Here is a 14,224-nt window from a genome sequence, read left to right on the forward strand (position 1 = left end):
ACACGAAAACATTTTTTTTTATTTATTTACAGAATTAATCTACTAGTATTCACTGAATCATAAAAATACAATTTTCAGGTCATTCTTACTTTAAATTGTGAGTATTGCATTGGTAACCACTCAGAAACCATCATTCATATACTTATTGACTCTCTCATCTGTTCTTTTTTATAGAAAACATGTACAAAATAGTGTTCTTGAAATGTCGATTTCTCATACAGTATATTAATGAACTGCTAAGTGAGCTAAACGCAACTAGGGAAAAGGCAAAACGATAGAGAAATGAGAATTCTATTACACATATACCAAAATGCTTCGCCATTGGAACTACCACACAATATGGCGTCCACAGCACAGCCGAGACACAAGCTAACAGTAGAATGGTTGTCACAGCATTGAAATACGCTTTCCTTGTCCGTACGGACATTTTCCGACTGGACCCTCCTCTTTCTAAATATATTTTCCGTATTTGTATAAGACTTATACGGTATACCATAAGTGTGTCATTAAATTTATGACTAAAATAATACCTTGTGCGAGATAAAGCAGTTTTCGAAAAACAATAGGAAATGTCGAATAAGTGCAATATTCTTCTTTTCCCCAGTTATTCCATCCAAACGCCGGTACTGACGTTAGTCCAAATGCAAACGTGTAAGAAAATACAATATAAATCCAGAAGTGTTTTCCTCGTGGGAAATTCTTCCATGGAGATTTAATGCACACAAATCGCTCTAACACAAGTCCAAACTGAATGAGCAGTGACGTCATTAACCCACCTGATATTGTTATGACGTGGAAAAAACACATGTATTTTGTTGCTTCCAAGCAGTCGTAATACCTCAATTTGATAACAAATATCAGAACTCCCGTTATAATCACTGTGTTTAATATACAGAGATTCAAGATCAGTTTGTCGTGGATAGTATTCAGACAAGGAAATTTACAGAAGGCGGTTATTACCAATGAATTAGAAAACAACAATAAAAGAAAAATACACATATTGAAGACAATCAATGTAGCGTCTAAGGTCTTTTGATTTTCTGCTAGTGATCCAGATATGTTGAAGAAAACCATGGCTCCAAAAGAAATATATATTTCACTGACCACGATCCATTGAAGAGGTGCTATAAAACGTTTCCTTTTTTTTTTTTAGACTTGAGTAGGTTGTCATAACTGTAGGAGCACTTACTTATATCAGTTATTCTATTGTATAAGGTGGTTTTGTGAAAATCCATCTGGTACTTGATGAAGAAGGACAAGGGACACTGGCCAACGAAAATTGCTCCGGGGATCAAACAATTAAGTTAACCTCTTCAACTAGGGGAAATATTAAGCCATGGCACAGCTTACAATGCCAATGTAAATTATATTAAACACTTAAAGACATGGTCATTAGTGCAGTAAAAACTGCTCGGTGTGTGTGAGGTGTGTGTTTGTGTATTTCAACTTGAATGTCCTAAAATGATGTAAGCTCATCAATTTATTCTAAACTCATTTTGCAATTGAAATACTGAAATTTGTGTTATCCTTTTTCGACTTAATTTTTTTTAATATTCAACGAAATCTGTACTTTTAATTGATTCTTTTCTTTTTCATTTTTGATTGTTTATTTGTTCATAATACCACTTAACAAATTTTAAGCAAACATAGATATTTCAATACAATATATCTTTTGTGCTTTGTCTGATATTTCTTTTTTATTCTGAATTATCGATTTATCGTTTGTACTTTTTTTTAAGAACAGATGATAGAAAAAAAAACTTTTATCAAAAATCATTAAAATAACTAAAGTCATATTTATATAAGTAAAATGAAAAATGAAAACCGCATAGATTTCGATTTTTCATTCGAAGTTTTTCAGTAATGTGAATTAAAGTGACAAAAATTTGTAGAGATTAAGTTTGATTGCAGAAAGGAGAACGCTAAACTACATAGAAAATTTGCTATTTCTTAATATTTTATAAATTTGATATTCACATCATTTACAGCCAAAATTGGTCAAAAATATATACTAATCCAAGCTTTATGTATCACATGTCCTTAACCTGCGTAATGTTTTGGACATCTTGTCACCGAAAACAGAGACATATAATAGAATATGTCTCTGCCGAAAATTATGCACACTATGTGCACGTTCACGGAAATAAATTATAAGCCGTCTTTTCTAATACCGCCTTGGGTTGCATACTAATAAAAGTAGGGTAAAAATGATTAATCCTCCTACATATAAATTCTTTTTATCACATTCCATCTTTTTTTTACACCAAGAAAAGAATCATATTCACTTGTTTGTGCCAGTTCGACGACGCTGCTTTTTTTTTCTTATGGATTATATAAACATTGGGACTTGCTTGTTAAGTCCAACTGACATTGACCCTTGACCTACTGTGCCAAAAATACTTTAGACGGTTTAATTTAAATTGTGTCTTTTGAATTTTAAGAGGCAGAGACTTTATTATTAGTTTTTATATCACATGTTTATGGGCTGGTGACACTACTATGAAACTGCATGATATACAATTTCCACTCAAGCAAAAATTTAAATACGTACTTCGAAAATACATTGGCGTCGGTCTTCCAAAAGGATTGTTGTAAATCGACTGACAATCGCAGTAAAGACAGACTGAAGTCTCTTATAGTATGGTGGTATATTTCTGCCCCTTACATACAAGATAAATTATGTTAACATGCAACATAATTATGTAGACATGCGACTTATTTATGTCAAAATGCAAAATAATTATATTGACATGCAAATTACCAATCTCTTTAGATAAATAAATCTAATTTCAATGTTGGTAAAGTTACTCACTGAACGCCATTATTTGACATCGTATACAAGCAAAATGCAATAGGATTATGTTGACATGCGACTTATTTATGTCAACATGCAAGATAATTATGTAGAGATGCGACTTATTTATGTCAACATGCAAGATAATTATGTTAACATGCGAGTTAATTATGACAACATGCGATATATGTATGTTGACATGCAACTTATTATCTTGTATGTTGACATAAATATTTTGCATATTGAAATATAACTCACATGTTGACATAAATGAGTTGCATGTGAACATAATTATCTTGCAGGTTGACATAAACAAGTTGCATGTTTACGTAATTATGTTGCGTGTTAACATAAATAAGTCGTATGTTGACATAAATATCTTGCAGGTTAACATAATTATCTTGCATGTTAACGTAAATAAGTCGCATGTCAACATAATTCTGTTGCATCGTATTTGTATGATGTCGTATATTGGCGTTAATAAGTAAATTTACCAACATTAAACTTAAGTTCTCTAGAAAGATTGGTAACTTGCATACGTCAACATACATTGTAATTATTATGCATGTAGAAAACTATCTTGCTTGTTGACATACTTTTCTCGCATGAAAGCATAATTTACCTTGCATGTAGGGGGCAGAAATATATTTTTGGAAGATTGTTGGAAACACATATTAATAAAACAATAAATAATAACTTTTAATACTTTCGATTTCATTATTCATTTAAGCTTTGAGGGTTGAAGAATCTGAGTTTCTCAGATTCTATATATCGCAGTCTCTCTATCCGTGGATGTTTTTTTTTCTTTGAAGGCGAATCCATGAACTACTCATTAGAAGAGCACTCTTAGACTTATTTCCCTCTTTAATGATGCTATAAAGCAGGCGACACAAGCGTTCCTTGGAGCACTCTTGGTTATCCTGATAGATGCCATCAGCTTTTGCATTTTATTTATTTATTTATTTATTTATTTGTAGAATTTTGGGGTCTAGACTTATCCCAACTCGGGTCAATGATATATGTCTTTCTGTTTGGTGAAATTGGTTTTACCGCCTCACCTGATTACCGCGATATGTCCAAATTTTAATCTTCACTACCTACGGATAATGTAATATAAAGAATATGGGGGGATAAGACGAGCCATGTGCCCATGCCCATTTTTCGGCTATGCAAGAACATTTATTGGAAAAAATCTCTCAATTGTTCGAATTTACTTAAGCCTTTTAATGTTTACCGTAGTTTTCAAAATGATATTTATATTCTAAACAAGCTAAACAGTTGACTTTCATTTACTGTCACAAATGTCTAACATGGGTAAGGACTTCTATTAATTCTATTAATTAATCTGCATATTGAGTGTTTACACTTATTGTGGAGATATTATAAAAATGTTAACATCGTATATAATGATAATGGTGATCTAGAAGCGCTTTTATTTAAAATAAATAAAAACGTGAATAAAAGTATTCAAATATCTATTATAATTTTTATCCGGCATTTTAAATAATTTACTGTAAATAAGTTCATTACTACATGTATATATTTTATTTCCAGTGAAAAATATGTTATTCCTATAGACATTTTTTATAAAGTATAACAAAATTAAAAAAAAAAAAAATCAAAAAATCAGAGCATGACTCGAACACTTTCCTCAATAAACGTCCCTTTAAAGAGCTCCTCGCTAAACACTAGACCACGGAGTCACACTTACATGTGTATTTAAATAGCATACAGTTCTCTATATTTAGCAAGCGTTTTTGGACTTAGAATTTTTTAAGACCACGGTGAAAATTTAAGTAGGTTAACTAAATTTTTTTTATGTAGAGTGGGTCTTCATACCAAATTTTTGCAAGTGTAAAAAGCAACATCTTTCCATTGCCGTTCATTAATCGGTCTCAAAAAAATGGTACGATGACCCACTCTATTTAAAAAATGTAGTTATATCATCCAATTTATGTCAGTTTCTGTGAAAATTGAGCGTGATGCCATTTTGTTGTGTTAATCAGAATCATTTTCGCTGTTACAGTATTCAGGTTTTGTCAAAATTGTATGCAAATGGTAATAAGCATTACATTAATTCAACAAAAAGTGAAATTTTTGTAAATTGAATTTATTGATTTTTTATCGATCGTTATGTAGGCATATGGCTCGGCTTATCCCCCCAGTTTCTTTGACAAATTTCATGTATGCCGTCTGGCTCCCAAATATTGATTTTTTATTAAACTTATCCCCTAAGAGTCATATTTTTTAATTGCATAATCTTAATTTGCTCATCGCTTCTATTGTGGAGCCATGATATGAACGCACTTGATTCTACAATACATGAGGATCCTTGCAATAAGTACTTCAAACTATTGTTCGATCTTTGAAAGAAATTTGCAGCTTTCTTTGTGCGTATATTTTAAACTGAAAATCGTTCTTGCCTGAGAGAAGTGACTTGAATAGCACCTCGGAAGAATACTTATACATATTTATTTGACAGTTTGTAGCTTTGAAGCTTTTGGGAGATTTCAGAATATTTATTTCTACAATTATTATTCCTACAAATAACTCACAAAGGCCCATACAACAGCAAGTAAAATGTTACAAAATGATTTGCCTATAAATTTGGGGGGATATAAAAAAAAACAATGCAATGATTTTTCCCACTATATGTTTCATCGAACATTTGTTTGCATGTTGTACCTCTGTATATGTTCAACGTGAGAAATTTTGACTCATTATCTTAATACTACGTCAAGACGGGCTAGTATGAACTTGTGACTTTGTTTAGGAGCATTAGCACGTAGGTTTGTGCTTTTGCATTATATTCTATTAAGCAGCTAGTACGTATGTATAGTTGTATATATCATTATTTAATTCATTAGTCTGTGTATAATGTAACTTCCAGAGAAAAAAGGGACAGTTTATGTTTGACGGATTGTTAACATTATCGTACTGAATAGATATGCAAGGACAGATCACGCACCTTAAAAGAGATAACTTCCAGCGATAGAAAGATATTTAGAATGGTCAAACATTAACTTACCGTGTAGCAAAGAGATAATGTGGTGGACTTAATCTCACAGGGATCTCAAAGGCCTCGGACAAAAAGCTAACAGTGAGACTGCATCAACCTTTCAGTAAAAATTCCTTCCAAGAAGCACAAATTTCAAGATGGCTGGAACAAAAACATTTGGGATGGTGGACTATGTAATATTCATTCTGACTCTTGTGTTGTCTGCTGCTATTGGGATATTTTATGCATGGAAAGACAAAAGGAAACAAAGTACAGACAATTTTTTACTGGGAGGAAGACAAATGTCCACCCTCCCGGTGGCTTTGTCTTTAATGGCTAGTTTTCTGTCCGCAGTGTTAGTTCTTGGAGTGCCAACAGAAATTTATTATAATGGAACCATGTACTGGCTAATATCGTTCTCAAACATTATAACGTTTCCGGTTGCTGTCCATGCGTTTTTGCCTGTTTTTCATAAATTGGAAATTTCAAGTGCATACGAGGTAAGAAAAACAATGGATAAATATACTTTCAAAGATCATAGTATTTGGAACATAAGTTATCAAATTTCTAGAAAATTTATTAAGATGTCTCGTAAAGTACCTTGCGTGCTTAATCAGAACTGTATTTTGGAAATTCTCTATCTTTTCAAACTACGTAATCTGTTTAAAAAAAAACATAATCATCGAGACATTAAAACAATGCTCTTTCGGGAAATATGCATAATTTGAAATACCCTTCTGAAAAAAAATCTACATGGCAATTTCTGGTGAGCTACCTTAGGAAGTTTCTTGTAAAATCTGTACCTGGTATCTAGTTGCCAAAAATCATCAGATAAATATTGTTTTTGTCAATTATTACATGTATTTTGTTTACAAGATATTTTCTGTATATTTAAAACTTTTGAATTGCAGTATTTGGAACTAAGATTTAGCAAGCCAATAAGGACTATGGGATGTGTCGTATTTCAACTACAGATGGTACGTAACAAATCTATCCTTAAGGTAGGGAAAATAAGATAATTAATTTCAAAAAACATAATAAAAATGAATATTTCAGAGAAGAAGAGAGCAATTTTGTATCCAGTCATAAATTCTAAACATCTATTGACTTAAAAATTGACTGGTAAGTTTGTGTATTTGTTTGGTTTATGTAATGAAGTAAATGCCGTTTCAGTGTAAAATTACAACTATAAGTTTATCTTTGGGTCAAATTAAGATCTGAGATCTCTGCATCATTTTTCTTTAACATTTAAAATATACACATATTCTACTATCAAAGCCATGATAAATTAAATTGATATGAATTTAGACTTAGATAAGTTGTCAAAGAATTAAATGAATCATAATCTAGATTCGTCGTTATTCCATGAAGGATGAATATGGTTTTAATCTATTCAATATTTCTATTTTAGAAATAAGCATCTAGTTGTAAGTTGTCTTTAAAGTGAATAGTTGTTTTTGAACTTGTTGATACGGATAAGTATAAAATGTATAAGAAACAACTGTCTTGATTTTAACCCAAATACAAAAAATATTGCATTTTTTTTATTATTGAGTACATTAATTACAGTTCTTCATAAATAAAATGAGACGAGGAAATAGGAACTATCTATGTTACTAACATATTGATGTTTTTGTTTTCACTTTAAGAGTTGTCAAAGGTCACGCGGATTATGCTTGAGTAAAATTTCATACCGGGGTTGTCTGTTATAGAAAGCCAGAACGTATTTAAGTTGTTAAGCACACATTACTCCGTTGTATTTGAAATCTCCTTCGAAATAAATATCCTGAACTTGTTTCAAAGTCGCAACAATATTTGCAGATTTTTCAAAAAGAAAAAAATAAGATGCATATCAATATTTTTCAAGAGATGTTTGACGTAATTTAAATTAGTATCATTACATTTAATACGCTCGAACTTTCCTTTTACGGGGGATGGAGTTGAGGGTCATTTGAATGATTGTACTTTTTTTACTTTCTTATTCTATTTTTGATGTATAAGTCTTATGGATAAAATAGGGGAAGGGGCCATCTGTCTTGTAAAATATTGTGATGGATTAAAAAATACCATGTTTAATATTTATACTAATCCCTCCCTTTAGAAACATTATTTACAACAAAAACACCATTAAAAGTATCTAATTAACTTTTTTTTCTTGGTTCAGAAACAAGAACTAATGTGCCTAGTTAAAAGAATTAAAATTAAATTTAGATATTTTTCAATATACTTTCTATAAAAAACATCATTTTCATCTGTTAATTCTTTTTCAGGTGTTATACATGAATGTAGTATTGTATGCTCCAGCTCTAGCTATCAACCAAGGTAAAACGAAATAAATCACAAATCCTAGTTTTCGTGCTTAAAAAAAAAACACAATATAGCAAAGGCAACAATATATTTATATCATGAGAAACAGGCATAGACAGATACGAGTATGGTCAAGACTAATAAGTACCTTGTAGCTTGGGTAAATTTAATCCAAATATTTACATTTGCCAACATCTCTATAATAATTATTATGGCAATAAAATCAGAAATTATACCTCCATAAAGATATCGCATAGGGGCGAATGTTTAACCTAGTAATCTCGAGCAGTAAAGGGAAGCCAGAAGGGATGGGAACAAAACGAGGATATTTCAAAATTTATATATGGGGAGAAAGTTATTTTTGGCATTTATGAGAATGATGACCAATCTGAAATTGCATACTAGAATACATGTATATAGAAAATTTTCACATCCCTTAGGTTGGTTATCAATTGTAAAATACAAAGTACTTGGAATGCCAAACTGATGATAACTCATCAAGCAATTATTTAAATGCTTTAATCCAAGATTAATCCATAATATGATAACACCAATATTTTAAGTAGTCGATATTACATAGGATTGAAAAAGCGAAAAAACAGTTGCTGCTATTCAGCTCCAATACACTTCCTAGTCTAACTTATACTGGTATATTTAATATGCAGTCTGCATATGGGGTTTTTGTTTTGTCTCCCAGTTGATTCCATACGTAAGAGCATGCTCTACGTATGAACAATTTCTAAAACAAGGCAAAATATTGACAAACAAGTTGATGAAACAACGCAGCACAGTTAAGGCTGCAATAAGGAGGCGGGGCTTATTTTTTACGGGAAATGCTTACTATGACATCACACAAAAATACATGTTCTTCAAATTACCACAAAATGAAATGATACGCTATTTTAAACTGTTGGATAGCTTTAAACTACATCAATTTTACTATTGCATGTACTTTTGTCGTTGGTTAAATCCCACACAGCAATATATAAACAATTCACTGATCGCAATGCACTTGTCAATGTGACGTCATATCGTAAAATTTGACGCAGTTTGTATGCAGTGACGGATCAAGTTATATTTTATACAATGAAAAATGTGTTTTGTAATTAAATAAAATATTATTTGCAGATATATAAGAGGCCATTAACTTGGATGCGATGTCTATTTTATGCTTTTATTCATATACTTCCCGTGCTTTCCCTAGACAGGTCAAACTACCGTACATTTGTATGCAGATTCATTGAAGGGTAATAGAAGGGTCGTAATAAATCGATATATTGCAAGGGCATACCCTCAATGAATTACGACAAGCTTTTACACATAAACTCAAGAGATATGAAGATATTTGAAAAGTGCTGCGAACCTGAAGAAATCTTGCAAATGAATTAATTATATCTACACTTAATGTATAAGTTTGCCCAGCAAAATATTCAACATACGGTCTAACAAATGTAATTTTAGCAATTATATAGTAGAATCTATATAGGTTCGCAGCACTTTTCACAAACTACAAAGAGTGTTGAAAATAATTATAAATTAAACTTAGATTTTTAACTTGGTTATGCCCTTGCAATATTGGAATTTATAGATGACCTCAATACTGCAGGTATATTTGCTAAAATCACGTGACTGCCACATTACGTGACAAATCTAAATAAGAAATATAAACGTCCTCTACATGTAGTTTTCAGCGGCAATCAGATTTTGGAACGCATTTCTCAGTTCGCAATTCGCAATTCAAAAGTGAACTGCATTCCAGAACGCAGTTCGCAATTCAAAATTTAAACATAAGTCATGGGGTCTGAAATTTTGAGGGTAGGCTACTAGTGGTCAGTTACCACTTCTGTGAAAAAATGGTGATGGTACCATCTCTAGTTTCCGAGATATAGCTCTCCAGTTTTAAGGCCTACTATATAATACTATATGAATAAACATCGGGCTCGGGGACATCGAAGTCCCCTGTCCAGAGGTCTGAAATTTTGAGGGTAGGCTACTAGTGGTCAGTTACCACTTCTATGAAAAAATGGTGATGGTACCTTCTCTAGTTTCCGAGATATAGCCCTCCAGTTTTTAGGCCTACTATATAATACTATATGAATAAACATCGGGCTCGGGGACATCGAAGTCCCCTGTCCCGGGGTCTGAAACTTTGAGGGTAGGGTACTTGTGGTCAGTTGCCACTTCTATGAAAAAATGGTGATGGTACCATCTCTAGTTTCCGAGATATAGCTCTCCAGTTTTTAGGCCTACTATATAATACTATATGAATAAACATCGGGCTCGGGGACATCGAAGTCCCCTGTCCCGGGGTCTGAAATTTTGAGGGTAGGGTACTAGTGGTCAGTTACCACTTCTATGAAAAAATGGTATGGTACCATCTCTAGTTTCCGAGATATAGCCCTCCAGTTTTTAGGCCTACTATATAATACTATATGAATAAACATCGGGCTCGGGGACATCGAAGTCCCCTGTCCCGATGTCTGAAATTTTGAGGATAGGGTACTAGTGGTAAGTTGCCACTTATATGAAAAGATAATGATGGTACCATCTCTAGTTTCCGAGATATAGCTCTCCAGTTTTTAGGCCTACTATATAATACTATATGAATAAACATCGGGCTCGGGGACATCGAAGTCCCCTGTCCCGAGGTCTGAAGTTTTGAGGGCAGGCTACTAGTGGTCATTTACCACTTCTATGAAAAAATGGTGATGGTATCATCTCTAGTTTTCGAGATATAGCTCTCCAGTTTTTAGGCCTACTATATAATATTATATGAAGAAACATCGGGCTCGGGGACATCGAAGTCCCCTGTCCCGAGGTCTGAAATTTTGAGGATAGGGTACTAGTGGTCAGTTGCCACTTCTATGAAAAGATGGTGATGGTACCATCTCTAGTTTCCGAGATATAGCTCTCCAGTTTTTAGGCCTACTATATAATACTATATGAATAAACATCGGGCTCGGGGACATCGAAGTCCCCTGTCCCGGGGTCTGAAATTTTGAGGGTAGGGTACTAGTGGTCAGTTACCACTTCTATGAAAAAATGGTATGGTACCATCTCTAGTTTCCGAGATATAGCCCTCCAGTTTTTAGGCCTACTATATAATACTATATGAATAAACATCGGGCTCGGGGACATCGAAGTCCCCTGTCCAGAGGTCTGAAATTTTGAGGATAGGCTACTAGTGGTCAGTTACCACTTCTATGAAAAAATGGTGATGGTACCATCTCTAGTTTCCGAGATATAGCCCTCCAGTTTTTAGGCCTACGATATAATACTATATGAATAAACATCGGGCTCGGGGACATCGAAGTCCCCTGTCCCGAGGACTGAGATTTTGAGGGTAGGGTACTTGTGGTCAGTTGCCACTTCAACGAAAAGATGGTGATGGTACCATCTCTAGTTTCCGAGATATAGCTCTCCAGTTTTTAGGCCTACTATATAATACTATATGAATAAACATCGGGCTCGTGGACATCGAAGTCCCCTGTCCAGAGGTCTGAAATTTTGAGGGTAGGCTACTAGTGGTCAGTTACCACTTCTTTGAAAAAATGGTGATGGTACCATCTCTAGTTTCCGAGATATAGCCCTCCAGTTTTTAGGCCTACTATATAATACTATATGAATAAACATCGGGCTCGGGGACATCGAAGTCCCCTGTCCCGAGGTCTGAAATTTTGAGGGTAGGGTACTTGTGGTCAGTTGCCACTTCTATGAAAAAATGGTGATGGTACCATCTCTAGTTTCCGAGATATAGAACTCCAGTTTTTAGGCCTACTATATAATACTATATGAATAAACATCGGGCTCGGGGACATCGAAGTCCCCTGTCCCGAGGTCTGAAATTTTGAGGGTAAGGTACTAGCGATCAGTTACCACTTCTGTTAAAATATGGTGATGGTACGATCTCTTGTTTCCGAGATCCACCCCTCCACTCTTTATGGCTACTATATAATACTAAGTGAATTAACATCGGGCTCGGGGACATCGAAGTCCCCTGTCCCGGGGTCTGAAATCTTGGGTGGGGTACTAGTGGTCAGTTACCACTTCTGTGAAAATATGGTGATGGTACCATCTCTAGTTTTCGAGATTCACCCCTCCACTTTTTATGGCTACTATATAATACTAAGTGAATAAACATCAGGCTCGGGGAAATCGAAGTCCCCTGTCCTGGGGTCTGAAATTTTAAGTACTCGTTTTAAACTGAAAGATATATTGGATTTATCAAATCTTTTCAAGAATTGTTGGTCCATTGCAGGTTGAGCACAATATTTAACCCTTAATCTTGAGACATATCCAAGTTGTGTTGATTCCCTTTTTTAATCTTTTCCAGAACTTCAGTTCTAATATAGTCACGTTGATATCAAAGCATGCGCGCGTATGCTGTGTTGATTCAGATACCACTTCGAGTAAGGTCTATAATAATTACTGAATCACAGTTTTTCTTAAAAAAAAAAAAAAAAAAAAAAAAGAGAAATTTCTTTTAAATAAAAGCGGGGCTAAAGTTTCTCAAGTTTGCATTTTGGCCCAGGTCCACCTGTGTTATTCATTAGGAATTTTATGAAGCCAATTGACTTCCGACTTAGAACTTGTACAATAGGGATAAATTTAAGTGTTGGATACTATGAAACATATTCGAGACGCATTGGGTATTATTGTCAAAAAACCTTTATGAAAAACATGGTGATGCCGTCGTGTTTAACGATTTAAGATCCGACTTCGAATCTTGATCCTTTCGATAGGTCCCACATTTTTTAAACATCATGCTCAGAAATTTTGAAAAACCCGTAGCATAGAGGATTGAAATTTTTAGTGGGGATCTAGTCGTCAAATTAAACTAACCACTTCCCGAAATATTTCTGGAACAGAGGCTCAAGGGTACTAGGTCACCTGAGTATAATGTCACAATATAAAGGATCAGGAGATTGAACATGAAGTAAAACAAAGACGCCGATAAATAAAGCTATGTTGCCCCAAAACAAGAGAAATATGAACATAGTGAACAGGGATCAGCAACAAAATTAATTTATTGTTCAAGAGGAAATATAAAAATTGATTTATTTACTTGCCTGTACTTGCCCAGTTTGTCACTATTCTCATGCAGACTAAACAACACAATAGTTCTTGAGCACTGTTAGTAAACTTATCTCATTCTCTCTCACATTGGCCTCTGTTTTATTCAGCTATTATTTGAATGTCTACCTGACATTATTTAAGAAAATACTTGTCAAAATTGTAATATTCTGTTGACCCTTCAATTACATTTACAGTGTTTAACTATCATATGTGAATAACAAAATGGAATAACTTCTGTCAGTAGAATACAAAATGATAAATTGACCAAATAGTGCAGAATTTCAAAAACCTTGTAAAAATAATCTTATTTATTTCAGTTTTATATGTATTCTTTTTCCCTCCTAAATGTCCAGGCGCAGAGATGAATGGTTTCAAAGAAATAATGCATTTTCACCACAGATTCAACATAGCTCCATCCTAACACCAGAGCCTTTAACCCAGAGGCCATAAAATTTATTTTATGATACAATTTTGGAAGAGACGCCCTTGCTTATCATAGCCATGCATTTAGTTTGTTAACTAAATACCCATGGGCAGAGGGGAAGATTTTCAAAGAAATACTGCATTTTTAGTATACAGTCAACAGAGCCAAACCCCTGACCCACGTGGCGAAGTGGTTAGAGCGTTCGCTATAAAGTTGCAGAGTAAGGAGTTGATCCTTACGTCGCGGGTTCGAATCCCACTGTGAGACGTGGAGACCGGTCCTTCGGATGAGACCGTATAAACCGAGGTCCCGTGTCGCAGTATACACTTATTTCATGACTACGAGGGGAACAGTCAAACTGTTGTCCCGAGGTAATGGGGAAGACCTGGGAAACTGTTGCCCGAGGCCGCAGGCCGAGGGCAACAGTTTCCCAGGTCTTCCCCATTATCGAGGGACAACAGTTTGACTGTTTCCCGAGTTGTCATGAAATAAGTGTTTTATTACCTAACCTACTATATAATATCTTAAAGTAATGATATAGACACATCGACAAAAGTTTGCATTATTTCTTAGTGTTATCATTTCCTAAATAATATTGATGTATACATGTATTGTTTAGTAAAAG

At 34.0% G+C, this 14,224-nt stretch overlaps 1 pseudogene; it reads left to right on the top strand.

The window, feature by feature from the left end:
- Positions 1 to 5,882: 5,882 nt before the first annotated feature.
- Positions 5,883 to 14,224, top strand: part of LOC133204704 (sodium-dependent multivitamin transporter-like) — a 31,995-nt pseudogene continuing 23,653 nt past the window's right edge.

Source organism: Saccostrea echinata, unplaced genomic scaffold (genome assembly GCF_033153115.1).
Source record: "Saccostrea echinata isolate AGI-Se365-2 ecotype Australia unplaced genomic scaffold, CSIRO_AGI_Sech_v1 ptg000054l, whole genome shotgun sequence".
Lineage (NCBI taxonomy): Eukaryota > Metazoa > Mollusca > Bivalvia > Ostreida > Ostreidae > Saccostrea > Saccostrea echinata.